The 6,825-nt window shown below is 34.4% G+C and overlaps 1 pseudogene; it reads left to right on the top strand.

The window, feature by feature from the left end:
- The first annotated feature begins 1,023 nt into the window (after nucleotides 1–1,023).
- LOC149161226 (pre-mRNA-processing-splicing factor 8A-like) lies at nucleotides 1,024–6,540 on the top strand (annotated as a pseudogene).
- Nucleotides 6,541–6,825: the final 285 nt, after the last annotated feature.

The following is a 6,825-nucleotide window of genomic DNA, read 5'->3' as shown; positions in this document are numbered from 1 at the left end:
ATAAATCTTTTATTTGGAAATCTTTGTCGGCCAGGGATAGATAATCTAAATCTTTATGGGGTGTATTAATGGGCACGACATTCAGGGCTATGGGAGTTTCCATGTCTGGTTCTTGTGTATTCAAACTGGAATTGGGGCTTTCTGTGGAAAAAATGGACTAAATAACAGTTTCGGGGGCTTTTGTGGTAGTTACAGATTGCTTTTAAATCGAAATTTGGCTTTCGCTGGTAGAATTCTTAGTGAAAAACAGAAATTGTAGGGTTGTAGGGCAAAATGGATAAATACCTGGATTAAGTAGGTAAACTGTGTACTCGCAGGTTCAATGATGGACGGCAGAGCATGTTGTTGTGGTTTTTCTGGCCGGGTGGCGGACTGAATGCTTGTACCAATCTTGGTGAAACCCAAACTCAGTAAGTACTCATCAACCCATGATTACTATGCACATGTTTCTTTCTTCAACCCATAAAGGACCCTTTCAACCTCTCAATTGATTAAGGCACACTTCATCTTCAATCCAGTGCTTTAGAAAGAAGTCTTTAAAAGGTGCTTGTCCTATCAAAAAGTGGCTGTGATATCTACTATCTAAGAGCATAGATAACCTACAACAAATATTGTTATGATGCTGGTATGATGTTATCACAAAGGGTGTTGGGCCTGTAAAGGAGAGTGTTGTTATTTCAGATTTTTGTGCATGCTATAGAATGAAAATATCATGCTCTAATTTTATCTAGAATCTGTAGCACGGGTAATATTACACCTGTTCACAGTGCTTTATTTCTGGGCTTAGTTTCATCAAAACTTGTTGGAAATGAGAATTGGACACTTTTGGGTCTTTTCTCCTAGTCTGAATTGTTTTTGACTAATTATTAATCTTTCCTTTCTTTCAACTAATCCTTTTTCATTAACAAGTCTAAAACAAACCTTTCTTTTTTCAAAATTTGCATGTATCCTTCTTCAAAGCTAACTCATCAGTATGTGTCATCATCATGCATGAGAGGCTTATGAGCAGAAATATCATCATCAATGAGCATAAATGGGCCTAGTTATAGAAGGTGGCAGTTATCACTTCCCATCATGGAAACTTTGCGTCGTCTCATAGGACAAATACTTTTTGACTTGAGTGATAAAAACTATTTCTATCTCTTTGATATGGAGTCAATTTAGACAGAAAAAACATTGAACATGTGCATACTAGGTATTATGAAGTCTATGCCCAGAAAATTGTTGTTTCAATCTTTGATCATCTATTTTGTTTTCTCTTGTCATAACTATTATTTCTGCAATCACGTTCATACTTTTACTGACATGTCTATTTTAACAATAGGAGGACCAAAGTTTGAGCCTTTGTACCGAGATATGGAGAAGGGTGATGAAGACTAGAATTAATTCAATGATATTAATAAGCTTATTATCCTCTCTCCACTTCGGACAGAGTATAGAATTGCATTTCCTCATCTCTACAACAACAAGCCTAAGAAAGTTAAGCTTTGTGTATATCACAGTCCCATGGTGATGTACATAAAAACTGAAGATCCATATTTACCAACATTTTATTTTGATCCTCTGATTCATCCAATTTATTCCCATAAGACTAATCGTCATGAGAGGAAAACTTATGAGGAAGATTAATACAATAATTTTTTTGTTCTAGAAGGTGTGGAACCTTTGTTGCATGATACACCACTTTACACAAATACAACAACTTCTAGTATTTCATTATTGTTTTCTCCATGCCCATTCAATATGTGATCAGGTCATATGTGACAAGCAAAAGATATTCCTCTTGTTTCTGATTGGTACAAGGAACACTGGTATGCATTTTTCTAATGCATGACACATATTCATGTTCTTTAGTTGTGTTTTGCATGTGCCATGGATTTGATTCCTTGAATGTTTCATGTCATGCAGTCCTCCCACATATCCAATGAAGGTTTGTGTGAGCTATCATAAGCTCCTAAAATTTTATGTGTTGAATGAATTTCATCACAGGCCTCCAAAGGATCAAAAGAAGAAATACTTGTTTTGTTCCCTACAAGCTACCAATTTTTTCTAGACAACTGAGCTAGATTGGGCAGAGGTTGGGCTTCAAGTTTGTAGACAAGGTTACTATATGTTGAATCTTCTTATTCATCGAAAGAACTTGAATTATTTTCATCTTGATTACAATTTCAATCTGAAGCCTGTGAAGACACTCACAATGAAGGAGCGTAAGAAGTCATGTTTTAGAAATGATTTCCATTTATGTCATGAAATTTTGTAACTAACAAAACTAGTTGTTAATGCAAATATCCAATTTTAACTAGGAAATGTAGATGCTTTCTAGTTGGCAAACAGATTACAATATACATTTTCACATGTAGGGCAATTGACTGGTATGTATCATTACAAGTATTGGCTTATGTGGCAAATACGAATGTGTAAAGATCTGAAGCATTTGATTTATTATTGCTTTAACACTCGGCCTATTGGGAAAGGACCTGAATGTGGATTTTGGGCTCCAATGTGGAGAGCATGGTTGTTTTTCCTACGTGGTATAGTACCACTACTAGAAAGGTGGCTTGGAAACTTGCACAAAAGTTTGAAGGTTGTCATTCAAAGGGAGTGGCAAACGCTGCGATGAAATAAAGGGATGAAAGTCATTTTGATTTGGAGCTTAGAGCAGCTATCATGATGTTCTTGATGCAATGCCAAGTGATTTTAATTTTTTCCTTCTGTGATAACTGGCAGGAAAGTGATGTTTCTGTTGTTTGGAATGTATCAATTAGATTGAAATCACTTCGATGTTAATAGTAAATAGGCTTGATTTAATCTATTATATATATGTTCAACCCTTGATGGGCATGTTATTTCTCCTCTTCCTAGCTCATTTTGTAATGATTAATTTGGTTGTTTTCTTTGAAGTTTCTACATCCTTGTTTCTCCCTCTATTTTGTTTTAGTGTTATGCAATTTCTGAGTCTCTTAGTGATTGTCTTATCTAATTGCTGACATACTCGGTCATATTGTGATAGAGGGCATCAAGAAGAACAAATCTCACACCATTTTGCAACATTTGAGTGAAGCCTGGCACTGTTGGAAGGAAAACATCCCCTGGAAGGTACATGTGGTAATAGAGATTTCAATTAAGCATGACAAATTTGACTGTTTTCTTTATTTATGTTCTTTGTTATATCTCAAGTTTATAAATAAGATAACTTCTTTGGTACTCCAGGTGCCTGGCCTACTAGTGCCAATTGAGAATATGATTCTTCATTATGTAAAATCAAAAGAAGACTGGTGGACTAATGTTGCTCATTATAATCGTGAACATATAAGGCATGGTGCAACTGTGGACAAGATAGTATGTCAGAAAAATCTAGGAAGGTTCACACGTCTTTGGCTGAAAGCAGAGAATGCATGATTTTATTTCCCCTACACTATATTGAATGGAACAATTTGTAATGTTCAATATCAAAGAGGTTTATAAATTACTAATCAATTATGTTGATTTCTTAACAGGAATAGAAACATAATTACTTGAAATATGGCCCCTATGTAACACCTGAGGAAGTTGTGGCCATCTATACCACTATAGTGCATTGGCTAGAATCGAGAAAATTTTCTCCCATTCCTTTTCCACCATTGTCATATAAACATGATACCAAACTCCTAATACTAGCACTTGAATGATTGAAAGAATCTTATAGTGTTGCTGTTTGATTAAATCAACAACAAAGGGAAGAGTTGGGTCTTATCGATCAAGTATATGATAATCCACATGAGGCATTATCACATATCAAATGTCATCTGCTTACACAACATGCCTTCAAAGAAGTAAGTTGTATAATTAATCACTTCCAGATGCTAAATCAATGGTGTTGAGATGTTGTCTGCCTAGGTTTCTAATAACTGGTTGTGTTTCACATTGCAGGTGGGCATTGAGTTTATGGACTTGTATAGCTATCTGATCCCTGTGTATGAAATTGAACCTCTTGAGAAAATTACAGATGCATATCTTGATCAATATCTTTGGTATGAAGGTGACAAATGCCATCTCTTTCCAAACTGGATCAAACCTACAAATTTAGAGCCACCTCCACTTTTGGTATATAAGTGGTGTCAAGGAATCAATAATTTGTAGGATATATGGAATACTAGTGAAGGTCAATGTGTTGTGATGATTCAGACAAAATTTGAAAAGTTCTTTGAAAAAATATATCTGACAATGTTAAACAAGTAATTTTTTGTTTTATGTTGTTAGTTTGTGAGTACTGAAAATCTTTCTTTTAATTCAATTATTTTTCTAGAATCTAAATTAATAATTATTATAGGCCTTTGCATTTGGTGCTCGACCACAACATTGTTGATTATGTCACTACAAAAAACAACATTGTTCTATCATACAAATATATGAGCCATACCAATTCATATGGGCTGATTCGAGGTCTTCAATTTGCCTCCTTTGTTGTGTAATATTATGTTTTGGTCTTGGATCTCTTGGTCCTTAGTTTGACTCGGGCAAGTGAAATAACTGGTCCTCTACAGATGCCAAATGAATTTATTACTTATCGAGATATTAAAGTGGAGACGATGCATCCTATAATATTGTATTCTCATTATATTGACAAGGTGCACATTCTTTTTAGATTCACTCATGAAGAGGCAAGGGATCTTATCCAATGCTACCTTACAGAAATCCAGATCCTAACAATGAAAACATGGTTGGTTACAACAACAAAAAGTGTTAGCCTAGAGATGCTCACATGAGGTTGATGAAACATGATGTTAAAGTGGTGTTTTTTCCCTTGTTTTGTTGTTTTTATTTCTTTTAGTAAAATCTCGAGGCACCTGATTTACTCAAATCTACAATCAACCGTTTGGTCTCTTGAATATTTTGTAGTTAATCTTGGGAGGAGAGTTTTCTAGGATATAAAGAACAAATTCCCTTGTAGTATCACAACATCAGAATGGGAGAAAAATTTGTCCCTGTTTATAGTAAATACAACCCAAATTTGATTTTCAGCATGTAAGTCCTCCCTAGCCACCCAAATTATTTGTTTCCATGTATTGATAAGTTATATGTTTTATGCAAAAGGATAAAAGATAAAAAAAATTAACGACTTTTTATGTGTAGGTGTGGATTTGAAGTTTGAATATTACAAAAGATAAGAATGTCTCAAGAAGCATTTAGCAATACGAAGGATGGAGTCTAGAATTTGCAAAATGAGCAGACTAAAGAGTGCATTGTTGTTGCTTTCTTGCGAGTTGATGATGAACACATGAAGATGTTTGAGAATCGTGTTAGGCAGATCCTCATGTCATCAGGGTCAACAAATTTTACCAAAATAGTAAACAAATGGAATACTGCACTAATAGGTAAGTGCTTCTAGTTATTTCATACTGAACTATACTAGTTTTTCATGCCTCTGCTTGCATGATGCTCCAAACTATTTTAGATTGTCAATTTGAATACATTTTCATATTTTATACATTTATTACATACCAGTTTGTCTTCTTTGATTGGTGCAGAGCTCATAACCTATTTCCATGAAGCAACAATGCATACACAAGAGCTTCTTGATCTCCTTGTCAAATGTGAAAATAAAATTCAAACACGTATAAATATTGGTTTGAACTCCAAGATGCCAAGTAGGTATCTTGTGTATTTTCATAGGAAAAGGAAAATAATATGCATAAAGGAAATACTCAATAAACTTAAATTTCCTGGTTAAATTTGAATATTATTCTGAAAATTTATGTTTCGTAAATTATGTTTCCTCCTGTTATCTTCTATACATCCAAGGAAATTGGAGGGATTGGAATGCTATCTATGGGCCATATTTTAATCCCACAAAGTGACCTACGTTATAGTTTATAAACAGATGTTGGAGTTACACACTTCCGTAGTGGTATGAACCATGAGGAAAATCAACTTATTCCAAATTTGTATCAATACATATTGGTAAGTGTAGGAAATTTGTCTTTAGTTGAATTTGTTTAAAAGTGAAAGTTCAAAGTTGTGTGCTGAGATATAAATATGGTCTATGCAGCCTTGGGAGAGTGAATTCATTCTCTCAAAATGTTTGGGCCAAATATGATTTAAAGAGGCAGGAAGCACAAGCTCATATTAGATGATTAACTCTTGAGGATCTTGAGGTATGCTTTCTACTGAATTCTCTTTATAATTATTGAACCTATTCTATTTACAACACTTACTTCTTCTGCTTGGATATTACAGGATTCATGGGACAAAGGTATTCCTCGCATTAATACTCTCTTTCAAAAAGATAGACACACACTAGCTTATGACAAAGGTTGGAGGGTACGAACAGACTTCAAACAATATCAAGTGTTGAAACAAAATCCATTTTGGTGGACTCATCAGTGACATGATGGGAAGTTGTGGAATATGAATAATTATTGAACAAATGTTATTCAGGCTCTTGGTGGAGTGGAAGGCATTTTGGAGCCAATAGAGAACCAAACTAGTGATACTCTTAAATTCAATATCTTGCCTGAGATGAAGGGACTTCATTCAACTAATAAAACATTAATAAAATAAACAAAAGACATATACACAAATTAGACATGGTGGAAAATGCCCGAGAGCCTCGCTGTATTATATTCCTCACACTCTCAATGTAATCAGCAAATAATAATAATAGTACAAATAAATACATGAGGAAGTTTGTCTCAAGATAGTATGTCTATCTTGGACATTATGGTTGAGAAAATCTCTCAACCAAACACTAATCTAGGAGGCTAATTAGTTTGAGAGAATATCTCAACCAACTAATCCTAAACTAACTCCTAACCATGAGGAACAAACTCGATCTAGAAAGGTAGG

Source organism: Pinus tabuliformis, chromosome 5_2, assembly GCF_031772625.1.
Source record: "Pinus tabuliformis cultivar Carrire ecotype Pingquan chromosome 5_2, CPIR1, whole genome shotgun sequence".
Lineage (NCBI taxonomy): Eukaryota > Viridiplantae > Streptophyta > Pinopsida > Pinales > Pinaceae > Pinus > Pinus tabuliformis.
This window is presented reverse-complemented; position numbering and strand designations above follow the sequence as displayed.